Source organism: Lemur catta, chromosome 12, assembly GCF_020740605.2.
Source record: "Lemur catta isolate mLemCat1 chromosome 12, mLemCat1.pri, whole genome shotgun sequence".
NCBI classification, from domain to species: Eukaryota; Metazoa; Chordata; class Mammalia; order Primates; family Lemuridae; genus Lemur; species Lemur catta.
In genome coordinates this window covers 69,999,990-70,017,437 of record NC_059139.1, presented here as the reverse complement: position 1 = coordinate 70,017,437, position 17,448 = coordinate 69,999,990, and the positions used below count along the sequence as shown (strand labels likewise).

The 17,448-nt window shown below is 36.6% G+C and overlaps 1 non-coding gene across 1 annotated transcript; it reads right to left on the bottom strand.

Moving 5' to 3' along the window:
* Window positions 1–16,022: 16,022 nt before the first annotated feature.
* Window positions 16,023–16,084, bottom strand: LOC123648720. Its single transcript, XR_006738740.1, has one exon. It is a non-coding gene; the product is annotated as a U7 small nuclear RNA (small nuclear RNA).
* Between the last annotated feature and the right edge of the window lie 1,364 nt (window positions 16,085–17,448).

Here is a 17,448-nt window from a genome sequence, read left to right as displayed (position 1 = left end):
TTTCTCACAGTTCTAGAGGTTTGAAATCTGTTATGAGGGTGACAGGATAGTCAGGTTCTGGTTAAGGCCCTCTCAAGGTTGTACACTCCCATCTTCTCATTATACCCTCACATGACAGAAAGAGAGCTAGCTAGTTCTTTGGCTTCTTCTTATAAGAATATTAATCCTATTCACGAGGGCTCCACCCTCATGACCTAATTACCTCCAAAAGCCCTCGCCTCCAAATACCAGCACATTGGGATTAGGGTTTCAAAATATGAATTTTGGAGGGATACAAACATTTACTCCATTGTGTCATAATATATTAAAACTTTACAAAACAAAAGATTAAAAAAAAAGTCTTGAAAGAAGCCAGAGGGAAAAAACACCTTACCTATATAATAACAAAGATGAGCATTATATCAGACTTCTCCTCATGCACCACACAAACAAGAAGAGAGTGCAGTGAAATATTTGACGTGTTGAGAGGAAAGAATCACCACCTTAGAATTCTGTACTCTGCAGAATTATCCTTCACAAGTAAAAGAGAAATAAAGACTTTTGTAGACAAACAAAAGTTAAAAGAATTTGTTGCCATTAGACCTGCCTTGAAAGAAAAGTTTTAAAAAGTTCTTCAGAGAGAAGGAAAATAATATAGATCAGAAGCCTAGATCTACATAAAGAAGGGGAGAGGATCAGAAAAGGAATAAGTGGAGGTAAAATAAAAATTTTCATTTTTCTTATTCTTAATTATTCTAACAGATAACAGTGTGTTCAAAATAGTAATAGCAACAATGTGCTCAATTATGTAAATGTGTTGCTTAATGACAGGGATGTATTCTAAGAAATGCATTATTAAGCAATTTAATCATAGTGTGAACATCACAGCACTTACACAAACCTAGATGGCAAAGCCTACTACACACCTAGGCTATATGTTATATAGCCTATTGCTCCTAGGCTACAAACCTGTATGGTATGTAACTGTTTTGAATACTGTAGGCAACTGTAACAAAATGGTAAATATTTATGTATCTAAAAATAGAAAAAGTATAGTAAAAATACTGTATTTTAATTCTATGGGACCACCATTATATATGTGGTCCATTGTTGACTGAAACATCATTGTATGGCAAATGGACATATATAGATATATAGATATATAGATATGCTATGTATAAGTGGAAAAAAAAGACAACAGAGATACAGGGAGAGAATTAGAAATTTTTTGTTATTATAAGGCACTTGGCACTACCTATGAAGTGGTATATATTATTTGAAAATGGACTTAGATTAGTTGAAAATATGTATTGCAAGGCAACCACTAAAAGAAGTAAAAACAATATATATAATTGATATGCTTAAGAAAGGAGAAAAGATGAAATCATATGAAATGCTTAATTAAAACCACAGAAGGCAGAAAAAGTGTAGAAAACAAAATTAGACACAAAGGGTTATGGAAACAAATAGAAAATAATAATAAATACAGTAGATATTAATCCAACTGTATCAATGATCACTTTAAACATTAACTGTCTAAATACACCAACTAAACGACAAAGATCATCAGAATGGAGCAAAAAACAAGACCCAACTATATGTTGTCTACAAGAAACTCACTTTAAATATAAAGATTAAAAATAAAGGAATGAAGAAAGCTACACTACGCTAACACTAATAAAAAGAAAGCAATAGTAGCCATATTAATACAGAGTAGACTTCAGAGCAAGGAAGGTTATCAGAAATAAAGAAGGATATTACATAATAATAGAGGGATCAATATTTGAGAAGACATCCTTGATGTGTGTGCACCTAAAAACAGAGTATCAAAATATATGAGGCAAAAACTGATAGAACTGCAAGGACAAATAGATAAATTCAATATTATTATAATTGTAAACTTTAGCATCCTTCTATCAGAAATGGACAGATCCAACAGGCAGAAAATCAGTAAGGACATAGTTGAACTCAACAGCACCATCAATCAACTTGATATAATCTATATAGAGAGACTGTTTCATCCAACAATAACAGAATACACATTCTTCTCAAGCTCACATGGAATTTCACTAAGATAGACCACATTCTGGGCCATAAAACACATCTTAACTAATTTAAAAGAATAGAGATTTTATAATGTATGGTCTCAGATTACAATGTAATTAAATGAGAAATTAACCATAGAAAGATAAAAGATGGCCAGAAAATCTCAAAATACTTGGAGATTAAACACACTTGTAAATAACATATGGGTCAAAAAAGAAATCTCAAAAGAGATTTTAAAATAGTTTGAACTAAATGAAAATAAAACACAACTTATCAAAATTTGTGTAATGGAACAAAAGGAGTGCTAAGAAGGAAATTTATGGCATTTAATGAATATATTAGAAAAGAAGAAATACCTAAAATTAATAATCTGTTTCCACCTTATGAAACTAGAAAAAGAAGAGCAAATTAAATCCAAACCAAACAAAAATAATAATAAATATAAGAGCAAAAATTGATGAAATTGAAAACAGAAAATAGAGAAAATCAACAAAACCAAAAGCTAATTTTTAAAGATTAATAAAATTGATAACCTTGAGCTAGACTAAGTAATAAAAGAGAGAAGGCACACATTACTATTATTAGAAATGAAAGAGCATACATCACTGAAGATTCCATGGATACTAACAGAATAATTAAGAAATATTATGAATAACTCTGTGCCCACAAACTTGATAATCCAGATGAAATGGACCAATTCCTAATAGACAAAATCTGCCAACCCTCATACAAGAAGAAGAGACAATCTGATCAGATTTATATCTATTAAAGAAATTGAATCAATAATTAACCTTCCAAAACAGAAAGCACTGGGCCTATAAATGTTTACCAGTGAATTCTACCAAATATTTAAGGAAGGAATTATACCAATTATCTACACTCTCTTCCAGAAGATAGAAGCAGAGAGTAGTTCCTAACTCACCCAGTGAGGCAAGTATTACCCTAATACCAAAACCACAGACATTACGAGAAAAGAAAACTGCAGACAAATGTCTCTCATGAACACAGATGCAAAAATCCTCAGCAAAATATTAGCAAATTGAATCCAACAATGTATAAAAAGAATTATACACCATGAGCTAGTGACATTTAACCCAGGCATGCAAGGCAACATTCAAAAATCAGTTAATGTAATACGTCATATCAATAGGCTAAAGAAGAAGAATGAGACAATCACATCAATAGATGCTGAAAAAGCATTTGCTAAATCTAACACCCATTGATGACAAAAACTCTCAGCAAAGTAGAAATACGAGGGATGTTCCTCAGCTTGGTAAAGAACATCACAAAAAAATCAACAACTAACATCACAATGGTAGGAAACTCAAAGCTTTCCTGTTAAGATCAGGAACAAGGCAAGGATATCCCTTTCACCATGATTTTCAACATTGTACTGAACGTCCTTGCTAACACAATAAAACAAGAAAAGGAAATAAAAGATATGCAGATTTGGAAGGAAGAAATAAAACTGTCTTTGTTTGCAGAAGACACAATAATCTACATAGAAAATCCAAAGTATCAACAAAAAAACTAAAAAACAAGTATAGCAAATTTGCAGAACACATGTTAATATACAAAAGTCCATCACTTTCATATATACACCAATAAGGAAGAAATGAAATTTGAAATTAGCAACACATTACCATTTAGATTAACTCCCCTCAAAATGAAATGTTTAGGTATAAATCTAATAGAATATGTACAAGTTCTATCTGATGAAAACTACAAAACTCTAATGAAACAAATCAAAGAACTAAATAAATGAAGAGATAGGAAGACTCACAATATTGCCAAGATGTCAGTTCTTCCCAAATTGATCTATAGATTCAATGCAATCCTAATCAAAATCCCAGCAAATTATTTCATGGATATCAAGAATCTAATTCTAAAGTTTGTATGGAAAGGCAAATGACCCAGAACAGCCAACATAATATTGAAGGAGAAGAACAAAATTGGAGAACTGACACGACCCTATTTCCAGACTTACTAGAAAGCTGTAGTAGTCAAGACAGTGTAGTATTGGTGAACAAATAGACACACAGATCAATGGAACAGAATAGGGAGCTGGAAATAGACCCACATAACTACAGTCAAGCGACCTTTGACAAAGGAGCAAAGACAATACAATGGAGCAAAGTTAGTCTTTTCAATAAGTGGTGCTGAAACAACTGGACATCCACATGCAAAAACAAAAATGAATCTACATACAGACCCTACACCCTTCACAAAAATTAACTCAAAATAAATCATAGACCTAAACGTAAAACACAAAACTATAAAACTCCTAGAAGATAACAGAGGACAAAATCTATGAGACCTTGGGTATGGTGATAAGATAACTTTTTAGATACAGCACCATAGGCATGATTCATGAAGCAAAAATTGGTAAGTTGGACTTCATTAAAATTTAAAACTTCTGCTCTCATAAAGACAATGTCAAGAGAATAAGAAAACAAATCATAGGCTGGGAGAATATATTTGCAAAAGACACATTGGATAAAGGACTCCTATCCAAAATATACAAAGAACTCTCAAAACTCCGCAACAAGAAGGTGAACAACCTGATTAAACAATAGGCCAAAGACCTGAATAGACACCAAAGAAGATACACACATGCCAAGTAAACACAAGAAAAGATGTTCAACATCATATGTCACTAGGGAATTGCAAATTAAAACAACAAGATATCATTATGCACCCATAAGAATAGTCAAAATCCAAAACACCAACTGCACCAAATGCTGGTGAGGATGTGGAGCAATGGGAGCTCTCATTCACTGTTAGTGGGAATGCAAAATGGTACAATTTAGGGGCGTCTTAAAAAGCTGAACATAACTCTTACAACATGATCCAGTAATCTTACTCCTTGGTATTTACTCAAAGGAATGGAAAACATATATCCAGACAAAAACCCACCTGGGGATATTTATAACAGCTTGATTCATAATTCCCAAGAGTTGGAAGCAACCAACAGGTTCTTAGGTAGGTGAATGGATAAATAAACTATGGTACATCCAGACAATGGAATATTATTCAGCACTAAAAAGAAATGATCTATCAAGCCATGAAAACACATGGAGAAAACCTAAATGATTATTACTATCTAAAGGGAGCTATCTGAAAAGGCTACATATTGCATGAGTAATTCTACATGACATTGTGGAAGAATTGAGGCACATAGACCCATCTTGGCTTTAGCATTCAACTAGATATTTGCTTTTGATCAAGCAACTTAACCTCTCTTTTGCTTGTTACTCATCTGTGAAATAAGACTAAAGAATGTCTCTCTCATGGGATTGTTCTGAAAATTAAAGAAAATAATGCACATGAAGCTTAGCACAGTGCCAGAAAGAAAATAAGCATTTGTCAACTCTTTCATGTATGAAAAGCATCCTACAGGAAATTCTTGAAAATATAAGAAAAATAAAGCATAATGAATGCTCTCCAGGAGTTCATAATCTAGTAGAAACTATGAACTATAGTTACACTAATGCATAATAAATTTTGTCATAATGAGAAATGTGATTCAATCACATTTGAATAAGGAGTTAAGGGCCTTAATGGGGAATTCCATTGCTATCTATTGTAAAAATAGAAACCTTCAGACACCGTGACAAATATATGTCAAAATCTCTGTTTCAGATATTTTGTTCCCTTATAGTTCTCCTCAGAGCCCAAATCCTGGTATTAGTCAGCTTTATAGCTTTGATGAACATCACAAACAGGAAGCCACTAAATGCTTTGTCAGTGCTATATTTGGTGCTGGTTTAGCCCTTACTTAGAGAATCCTATTCTGTATTGATCTTTTTACCTCAGAAATGATATAACTACCCGTGGGGAAGAGAAAATATACAGAGCTATGTGAGCTAAGCTTAGCTCCGGGGTTTATGTCTGCAAGATACAAAATGCTAAATAGGTGAGGAAGGTCAAGAGCATATTTTCATCAAAAAGGGCTGGAGATGTATAGTCACTTACAAACAAATACTCCCCATCATCCATATTGGAAATATGACCACAAAAAGAGACAAAGTATTAGAGTTATGAACATAATTTAAAAATACAGACATGCTTGACACAAAGCCCACAGAAACTCCCTACAAGCTTCACCAGACATGGCAGAATTTCAGTATAAGGGAGATCATTAGGGTTAAGACCTTCCCTTCTTTCCAAACCAACTACAATAATTACACTTTTAACAGTAACAAAGTCTTATTTATTTATTTACTTATCAAGACAGGGTCTTGTTCTGTCACCTGGGCTAGAGTGTGGTGGTGCAATCATAGCTCACTGCAACCTCGAACTCCTGGGCTCAAGAAGTCCTCCTGCTTCAGCCTCCCAAATAGCTAGGACTAGAGGTGAACACCATCATGCCCAGCTAATTTTTATTTTTTTCTTTTTTGTAGAGAGAAGTTCTTACTATGTTGCCTAGGCTGGTCTCGAACTCCTGGGCTCAAGCGATCCTCCCACCTCAGCCTCCCAAAGTGCTAGGATTACAGGCATGAGCCACCACACCCCGCCTAAGAAAGTCTTTTTGGTATGACTTTAGGGTGATTTATAGTGAGGTTCTGACTTAGTCACATGGAATAATTTTAAGCATCACATGGCAGAAACATATTAAAGGTATAATTTTACTGAATTCAGTGAGTGAACAAATTATAGTTAAAAAGCAACTATCAAAACTCCTAAAGAAATATGATTTAATGCAATGTCAAATCAGATCTTTTGAACAGACCAGAAATTCTGATTTGATAAAATTTAACAGTTTTAAAAAAAATTATTTAAATAGTATTCATGATACTCTTTCTGCCATTTTATTTATACTGTCATTTTTTAAAAAAGAAAGTAGAGAATAGTGACATATGTATCTATCATCATAATTCAAATAAATGTGATTTTTTTAATCCAAAATTGCCTGAATGGCAAATTTCCAATTTCTATTTTTACAGAAAATCCATTTGTGCAGAATAACCGGGGTCCCAAAACATTTTTTAAAGATAAAAATATTAAACATTGTTTCATTGGTTTTCAACATGTAGAGTCAAAAGTCTGGACAAACCCAGGAGACACATTGGTGTTTGCAGAATAGAATGTAAATGTTAACCTTGACAATGTAAAAGCAAAAGTATAGCTGGTAGAAGGAGGGTGTAGAAGTAGGAAAGGAAAATGTGAAAAGAATAGGGGTCCTACTACATAGCTGTACTCATTTTACAAAGCAGAGAGTCAAGAAATTCTGTCCCAACACTAGAGCTTTATGATACTATTTAAAATTAAAATGTTTAGAAAAACTAAAAATAATATAATTATCAAATCTGAGCATGGGAGATGGGGATGTGAGAGTAATATAAATGAGTTATAAACTTCCACTTTCTTTTTGGTTTCTTTTTTTTTTTTTTTACCTTAGTCATTTGCAGCATGAAGCATGAAAAGCTTGACTTCCTTAACATGAAGTCTATGGATGTAATCTATTGATTTATGGAGGAGTACAGGGATAAGTACATTATCTAAAGTTATCAAGGGAATCTTCAAAAAAAAAACTTAAAAAGTAACAGCTAAAAGATGTTGACTTTGATGACTATAACTGAGAATGGAGAGAAGTGGATAAGATACATATTTTATCATAAGCTCATCCGTATTACTTGATTATTTACCATATCAATGTGTTACTTTGAAATACAGAATTTATAATAAAATATTACTATGTATGCATATTGCCCTTACTTATTAAAAATATTTAGAGAAAAATACTTGGATGTAATAATAGGTAACTTCAAAAGAAAATGCTTAAAGAATATTTTCATCATAAATCACCATAATACCATAATAAAAATATCTTTATTCTGAAAAGCTCAGTATTTTCCAGCTCACTAACATTTTCCCAATGAAATAGGTCCATCATGGAAAACATTATTCATGTTTAACAGCTGACAACTCACTCAGCAGCATATTAGGAAGAGGAGCAAATATGACAACACTTCCAGGTATTGCCAGACGTATCTATGTGACATTGGGAAAGTCACATCATTTAATCTATTTGGGCCTTAGTATCCTCTTCTGCTAAGTGAGTGAGTTTGGCAATAAGGCTTTGAAGGTAAAGATTGCTTCAGGCTTGACATTATATGATCTTCAACAAAGCACTTCATTTTATGTAATTAGAATCAAAAATTTCAAAAACTGGAAAAGATCTTAGGAGTCAGCTAGTCTGACCCCCTCATTCTGCAGAGAGGAAAGTGAGGTCTCATGAAACTTCTAGAACCACAAGAGCTAAAGGCGGTAGCATCAGAACTAGAGCTCGTATCCACAGACACCCATGCTGCTAAGTGTGTCTTCTGTCTTAGTCATCTCAGGCTGCCTTAACAAAATACCATAGACTGGGTGGTTTATACAACAGAAATTTATTTTATTTTCCCACAGTCCTTGAGGGTGGAAGTCCAAAAACCGGGTTGAGTTCTGGTGAGGACTCTCTTTCTGGTTTACTGTCTGCACCCTCCCCTCTATGTGCTAACTTGGCCTTTCTTTGGTATGTGTGCATGGAGAGAGAGAGAGAGGTTTTCTTCCCCTTTTTATAAGGCCACCAGTCCTATCAGATTAAGTCCACACCCTTATGACCCCATTTAATTACCTCTTAAAAGCCAAATTTCCAAATATAGTCACATTGGGGGTTAGGGCTTCAACATATGAATTTTGAGGTGACACAATTCAGTCCACAGCATCTTCTTTTATAAAATGGATAATAACTTTTTCACATCTCGCCTTCCTGGCAACATAACACAACAACTCTTGCCCCCTTATTTCAACATTTCAATCTGAGGTAAAGAACATCATGGAAAAAGGAAAGGACAAATTTTCACGGTTTGACACTGTTTCTCATTTCTCAGCCACCACTGTTTCAGACACTAACTACATAAAGATTTGCACATGAGACATTTTGCACATTTGCCACATCAAAGTTGTAAATTCAAAGACACAAAGGTAAAGGTGCTAAGTTCTCCGTTGATAACCTTCCATACACACTCATCATCAATTACTCGAACCAGTCGCTTGCAGTGTCGTCTTCTCTCAGCAAAATTTCCAAGAGTAAAAACTACAAACTCATACCTATTAAAGCTAATGTGTTTCTAGAAAGAAAGTGTTTTGTTCTTAGTTCAACACTTTCTTTGCAGTCCAGTTTCACAAAAACAATACCCGAGGTCTTCCGTTCAGACTGACAGAGGCAAACAGTGCATTCAATGACTGGATGAGGTAAGGGCTGTATTTTCGGTTCAGGGTTAAAAAAATAAAAATAAAACAGCCTGTTTGCTAAAGACAAAAAACATATGGAGTAACTAAAATTCAGAAATAAGGCTCTGAGGATGGGAGGATGGGGAACTCGGCTTTGGAGGAAACTGCTACTTAATTACAACATGTCTAGAAATGGGAAAAGATGCACAAAACCCTTGGAGTTGCAGGCAGTATAATTGTTTAGTAAAAAGAAAACATAAAAACAAATAAGAGCAAAGGATACACACTATAGATCAAGTAGAAAATGCTTTAGAAGAGGTTTTAGAGACAAAGGACCAAGGACAGGGAGATTTATATGACTTCATCCTCACAGATCATCTGAGAGAGGATAAGAAGTTACCCATTAAAACTTCTCCTCAGCCTCTTCCCACCTATGACTGCCTCCCTAGGCTGAGGCACCAGCCCCTCCTCGGCTTCTGGAGCATCCAGAGTCATATCCACACTTTGTCTTTCAGAGTTTTTCAAAGTGTGGGTCTCATACCTTCTGCACCAACTCACCTTCACCATTCCCAGCACGCTTTACCTCCACATGCTTATTAAAAATGCAGATTGTTCAGCAGACCTAACAAATACATCTAAGGATGAGCTCAAGAACCTGTGTTTTACCTAGCCTTCCACTTGATTCTTCTGTTCACTGTATTTTGAGAATTGCTACTATGTGTTAACTGTTATCTTGTCTTTCACCACACTGTGAGTGCCTTTGATGACAGGTACTATGATTTATCCACCACTTTATCGCCGACAATGAGCTGGAGTAAGTCCTGGATAAATACGTTCTGACGAAGACCCTGAGGAGCAGCATCACGTAAGCAGAGGCAGGAGGTGGAGTCGCTCAGCCCGAGTGACTGGCTCATCTCCAAGTTGAGATGAAATAAGTTAGAAATAATGTGGGCTGTGATTCTGAATTGACTCAATACTTCACAAACGGTTTCTGAAGACATTGACTAATCTTACTCCGTGGGAAGCTGAGTGAGAGCTAGTTTTGCCTTCAAAGAGTTCTGTCACTTGAATGCAGTGACTCAGGAAAGATGCAGCAGTGGAACTTCTGGCTGCCGGCAAGGAGCGAGCGGGAGACACAGCCACTGAAGAATCAAGGAAATTTCTCACTTCTAGGATATCCATGAGCTGGGGATTGCAGAAGGGGATTTGCCACTGAAATTGAGGTTGAGATAAATGCAGAATAACAAGCAAGGTGTTAAAAACGAAGCATGGATGAGCCACACATAAAGTCACACACCAGAGGCTGACCCGGCCATCAGGTTGATTCCTACCTGCAATCACATTTGAAAAAGCAGAGATCAGGATTGGAGGCAATTTTTCCAGAAAGCAAAACACTGAGATGAGAGCTCATCAGTGGGAAACAGAAAGGTCAATAGTGAGATCTTGATTTAAAGCTGTGAAATCTTACCTCCCACGTGAGCGAGCAGGAGCTAGGGAACAGGGTTAGACTTGAAAACTTTAGTCTTGCCTCAAGAGAACGTTCAGGCTTCTAGAAGGAGGCTATGCCACCTACCCAAGGAGACAGGCTAGAAAATGTAATGTAAACACTAGGTCATGTCCAGCTTTGGTGGTTATGCTGGCTGGGCATCAGTCTCATTATGATACTAACATCAAAACATTAAAATGGACAATATTTCAAATCGGATTTCTGAGGAAAAAAAACACATTCAAACTCTTTTTTTTTTTTTTTGGTAAGTTGTAAAGGTAGAAAATTTATTTACAGATGGAAAGGTATCAGCATCAGGTACATTCTGCCAATGATGAGGCTTAAACTCAGAGCAGAAGAAGACAGCTGAGAGCTGAGAGCGGACCACTGCTCAGAATGGAAATGGGTAGGCAGATTCCTCCTGTATGTAGGTAGCTAACAGCTCCAGGAGAAAACTACTCAACCTTGCCCTCTGATGGCTGGCATTTTGTCCTTGTCTCTACTCTGCTGCCGCTGCCAATCCCATAACAGTTATTCTTTTCATAAGTGCCTGATCCCACCACCCTCCGTATCACTTTTACCTGGTGACCTCTTATTGTACTTCACAGAAAAAATAAGATGCCATAACTAGAGTTTATTCACCTTCTTGCTTATCCTCTCCCTCCACCCAGAAAAGGAACTTAGCCACAGCCCTCCTCACCTTCCCCTCATCTCGGTAGGAGGGCAAGGTCTTCCTCCCCCAGTCAGCTCTAGACCCTCCACCTGGCCTCTGGGCCCTTCCTTTCCCAGGCAGTCGGGCAAGAGGCCTCGGTTATTAATTACCCTTTCTCTTCTGCTCATTTCATCTATTTCCAAGGGGTTTTTCTTTCAGACATACTTGAGTCCTTCTGATCTTTAGAAACAAAACAAAACAAAAAGAAAAACTTACCTCAATCCATCATAGCCAGACTTCTTTAAAGAATAATCTATACTTGCTGTATCCACATTTTAACATCCCATTTGCTTCTCAATTGATTATGCTATAATCCATTTCTTCACCAAAACCACTCACACCATGATTTCTGATCACTTAGAACCACCAAACCCAGCAATTACTCCTTAGCCTTGACCTCACTTGAACTGCGGGGAGCACCTGACCCTATGAACCACTCCCTCCTTCAGACTGGCTGTTTCCTCTCTTATCTGTGATCTCTCCCTCCATCTTTCTCTCTCCCTCCCCCCCCCCCTCTCTTCCCGATGCCCCCCTGCCCCCAACCTCCAATCTGGACATACCTTCCTAGTCTCAAAGGAAGGTTCCACTTCTCTGACTTTTTCAAATGTTCTGCAGAGTCCTAATCTTGGTCATCTTTTCTTACACTCTACCTCCCCTCCCAGGGTCTCATCTATATTACCATCTGGATATATTCCAATGACTCACTGAAAAAAAATACATATACATATATATATAATTTGTATAAACTTAAGGGGTACAAATGCAATTTTGTTGCATGGATATATTGCACGGTGGTGAAGTCTGGGCTTTTAGTGTATCCATCGCCCAAATAATGTACATTGTACCCATTAAGTAATTTCTCACCAACCACCCTCCTCCTACCCATCCCCCCACTCTTCTGAGTCTCCAGTGTCTACCATTCCACACTCTATGTCTGTGTGTACACATTATTTAGTTCCCACTTAAAGTCACTGGATATATTTTAATGACTCCCTATCTCTAGCACAGAACCTTCTTCTGAGTTGCAAAATCATATGTCCAACTGTCTGTAAAACTTTAGACTGAGTATGTAAAACCTAAAATAATCTCTCTGCCTATCACCCCTAACTCCAAATCTAGTCTATTTCCTGGTTCTCTACCTTGTTTGAGGGCACAATCATTGCCCTGGTCACACAAAAAATCAGGAACTCTTTGTTTATTTGTTTTTCAGAAATACTTAGTCCCCCTGCCCTGTTCCCCCCACACAGTACCCAAATGACACCAGTTTCTAAGAGGAATAATATACTCTCGGGTAAGCAGTACTTTAACTATTTTATCTATTGATGTTTAGAGCAATGCCTGGTTTTTCTGCTCATTTGTCTGTCATTATATAATAGTAGCTATTCTGGAGAAAGAAAAAAATATGGTTCACAAAAGCAAACAGATTGAAGTAAAATATCCTTTAGTTTATCAATATGGCCACAGCGTGGAAATAGTATATATTATTGAAGCAGTGCATGTGATGGGGTTTTCACGTTATTGGGAATAGTCTTAGAAATTTGAATTATAACTGTTTTACATAATAAAGTATATTATAACTTCTCTACATTGCATAAAGTAAAATAGGAGCAACATTTTACCTCTACATTTTATTCTAAAAATTTTCAATCTTGTAGGAAAATTGAGAGAATTATACAGTGAATACCCATATGCCCACAACCTACAATCTACAACTATGCTTGTGCTATACTTGCTTTATCATATATCAATCCATCTAGCTTTCTATCAGCCCATCTTCTTTCAAAGTAGGTTGTAGGGATCAATACACTTCATCCCTCAACACTTGAGCATGCCTATTGTTAACCACAGTAATTTAGGTGAAGGGAATTTACATATGGTGAAATGCACACATCTTCAGTATACCATTCAAAGAGCTACTCCTTCTTGACCCTTCCTTCTCCCTCCTTGTTCGTCCCATCTCTAATCACTTTTGATATTGCTCAACTTCCTCTCCTCTGCTGCAGCCCCACAGCTCTAGTTTAGATCTTTGTCACTTCTCACCTGAACTTCTGGAAAGTCATCCACTTTTTGACATTTTAATTCATTGCCACAGCATCATCAAGGTGATTTTTCTAAACCACAATCCGAAGCCATTTCTTGTTTAAATTCTTTTTAAGGTTTCTTCGCCAAACATTTTGGGAAGATTTAGGATAAAATTCAATCTTCTGAGCGTAGTACAGAAGGATTTGACCTTGACTATTTCTCTGGCCCCGTTCTTGCCACTTCCCTGCTTTCCCTAACCTCTGCCCCACCCCTTCTCACACAAACACTGCTTACCAGAGAGACAAAATAATTTGCAGCATCTTATGCCCCCACCCTCAGATGCTTTGAGCCTTTTTAGATGCTGTTTCTTCTGTCTGCGATGCCCTGCTTCCTTTCTTCATCTCACTACTCCTTACTCAGTCTTCCTTCAGACGTCACCACCTCTGGTGAGGCCGCCATGTCTACTCTCCATCTTCACCCCAGGCTTGGCTGGATGCCCCTTCCAGGATTTCCTAAACACCATGTGCAGACATCTGTCCTACAAGTTTTGCCCCAATATTTGCTTGTCAGTCATCCCAGTGAGTCTGCAGCTCCATGAGAGCAGACAGCAAAGTCTGCTTCTCATCTCTCTAGCTGGTCTCAGATACACAAATGCTCAGCAAATGTTCATGGAAGGAGATAGAACAGGAAGAAGACAGGGGTGTTTACTAGATGTTTGAGAATCTTTACCAGTCAAGGTGAGTGGTGGGAAGGAGTTAATTCAAGAAAACATTTGATATAAATTTAAAACCAAAGGAGCCACCTTAGCCTACATAGGCACTTGCCAGTGGCCTCAGGCTCCTATCTCACAGGTAAGAATAAAATCACAAGCCACTTTTTTCTTTTTTAAAAAAAATTATGGTAAAATAACACATAAGATGAAGTTTACCATCTTAACCATTTTAAAGTATACAGTTTAGTAGTGTTAAGTATATTCACATTGTTGTACACAAGTCACTTTTAATTGTATAAATTAGGGTTATATCTTTCTTTTGTAAAAAGGATGAGTAAAAATATTCAGAAAGCTCTGACTTAAGGAGATTATATTCTTGCCTAAATCACATGTAACAGCTATGCAGGGGCTGCCTGAGGATGCACCACTAATTACCTGGCATCAGCGTCTAGAGCTGAAGGCAGAACTATCAAATCACAGTAACTGGAGGGTGTTTTCTTCCAAAGGACAATCTGATGCACTTGTCCTGGTGCTAAAAAATCCCAAGGGCTTTACACCTGGCAGCGATAGCCAGTCTACTTTAAGTCTGGCCCTGAGTACTCAATTGAATTTTTATAGTGGGTGATTTTAGGGCACTTAATTTAGAGGAGGAATAGAGATGTAAACTATACCTTTAATTAAACAGCACATCCCACATCATACCCATTAAAATGAATCTGCATCTAGCCCTAAATTTCTCTGGACTGGACTATTTGGCACTCATCCACAGCAGATGAGTGAGAAAAGTGATAAGATACTTGAAATATATTGATGGTATCTGAATTCAGACGGTTGATAGATTCACTGCACCAATTCTAACATAGTCATTTTGCAGCACAGACTAGGTCAATACCTGCCTAGAAACCAGGGCAGAATGTATTACGCAACACACTTCCACCTGAAAGACAAAAAAAAGAAGTCAAAAATGCATCAATTCACAGCTACTTATTGAGGGTCAAATATAAACCAGCAGTGTGTTAGTACTATGTTGTTAAAATTAGCAAACTTGGCTTTCGTATTTCAGCAATAAAACTTTCAAATTATAGAAAATCTGATTAGAGGTAACATAAAAGAGGAAGTAGAAATGATCATATTTACTTCTTCAAAACTTGGGAAGAATATACACTGGTGGAAAAACCTGCATTGACCTCAAAGACAATTTTCTAGAAAGAAAGAAACTGAAAGATTTGAGATGATTATTGAGAATTGGGTAATTTCCATGATGAATTGGTTACTTTTTTTGGTCTGGGATATATTTTAATTGCAATAATCAGAACCTCTCAACCTTTCTTAGGTGAATAGTAGTATTTATTAAAAAGATACATGGATGGTTCATTGAACCCAAGGGCAGAAAATACACTTGGGCCACACCAAGGATGGAAAGAAGGAATTGGGAGTTAACTATAGTTATACTCATCACTGCCCTAGGAGTGGAGAGGCTCCAATTTATACTTCTCTTGACTTGTCTGTTTTCTTCTTCTTTACAGACGAGCTTTCTTTGCCTTGGGATGTACATGACCCATATATGATGACCCCACCCCAACACTATTTTTCTATCCCCTCAACCCCACAGGATTGAACTAGAAGAGCCTCTGAGGCCTAGATCCAAATTCTTAGCTGGAAAAACTGACTAGGTTATCTTAGGTCAAGTATTCACTCCTAGAAGTTTGATACCTATAAATTTTCCAGAACACCCCACTTCCTAGGACTCCAGATTTGATGCCATATTTTGACGCTCTATCTGTGGGATTGCAAAAATGCTGCAGCACTTACAACAGCATTTTCTTTTTTTTTAAATTTTATTCTTTTGGGGTCTTCCAGTGAGGACTGGAAAACCTACTAGACAAATTCTAAAAGAGCTGTAACACTAGCATTTTGATTCATCCAATAACCAAGTGAGTTATAGAAATGTAAAATGAAAACATTCAGTGTCATATTCTTTTTTAAAACATATTTTACAAATAAAGATTGATATATTCAAAGAAAACAAGGTGATGATTTGATATAGCTATGTATTTTGTAATGACTGACATAGTCAAATTAATTGATACAGCCATCACCACCCATGCTGTACCTTGGATCCTCAGTACTTGCTCATTTTATAACTGAAAGTTGGACCCTTTAACCAACATATCCCCATTTCGTCCACCCATCATCCCTTTTTAACCTCTGCTCTACCCTGTTTCTATGAGTTTGACTTTTTTAGATTCCATATATAAGATCATCCAGTATCTGTGTTTCTGTGCCTGGTTTACTTCACTTAACATAAAATCCTCCAGGTTCATTCATGATGTTGAAAATGACAGGATTTCTACTTTTTGTGCCTGAATAGTATTCCATTGTGTGTGTATATATACACCACATTTTCTTTATCCATTCATCTGTCAAAACACAGGTCTTCCCATATCTCTTGGCTGTTAAGAATAGCACTGCAATGAACATGGGGGGGCAGATATCTCTTCAAGATACTTATTTGCTTTCCTTTGGATATAGACCCAGAAGCAGAATTGCTTGATCTTATGGTAGCTATACATATTTTTAGTTTTTTTTAGCAACCTCCATACTGTTTTCCATAATGGCTGTACCGATTGACATTCCCACCCAATCGTGTGCAAAGGTTCCCTTTTCTCTACACCCTTGCCAACACTTACTATCTCTTGTCTTTTTGAGAGTAACCATCCTATCAGGTGTGATTTGATATCTGATTGTGGTTTTGATTTGCATTTCTCTGATGATTAGTGATGTTCATTACCTTTTAATATGCCCATTGGCCATTTTTTTATGTCTTCTTTGGAAAAATGTCTATTCATGTACTTTGCCCATGAAAACAATTGGGTTATTTGAGTTTTTGCTGTGGAATGGTGTGAGTCAGTATCAAATTCTTAAGTTACTAGATTAATATTGTTGGTTTTCATCGCACTCAACAAAAAGAACCTGCACTTTAAGGGAAGAGTTTCAAGCACTTCCTTAGGATATTCAATTTTTATTATGCTTTTTTATTGTTGTTGTCCACAAGAGGTAAACTCATCTTTACTTACTGGAAAAACAGTCTGTCGAGTTGTTCTCATCATCCATGTGGGAGCCTCTATCTGGAAGGCTAAGCAGTTATTGACTTCTAAGACTGTGGCAACACACAGACGGAGAGCATAAACCACTATTTCTCACCACAGATGCTTTGTCTTAGAGAATAGAAGCTATGCTTGGTAACAAATGCTGGAATGTACTGAAGTACCA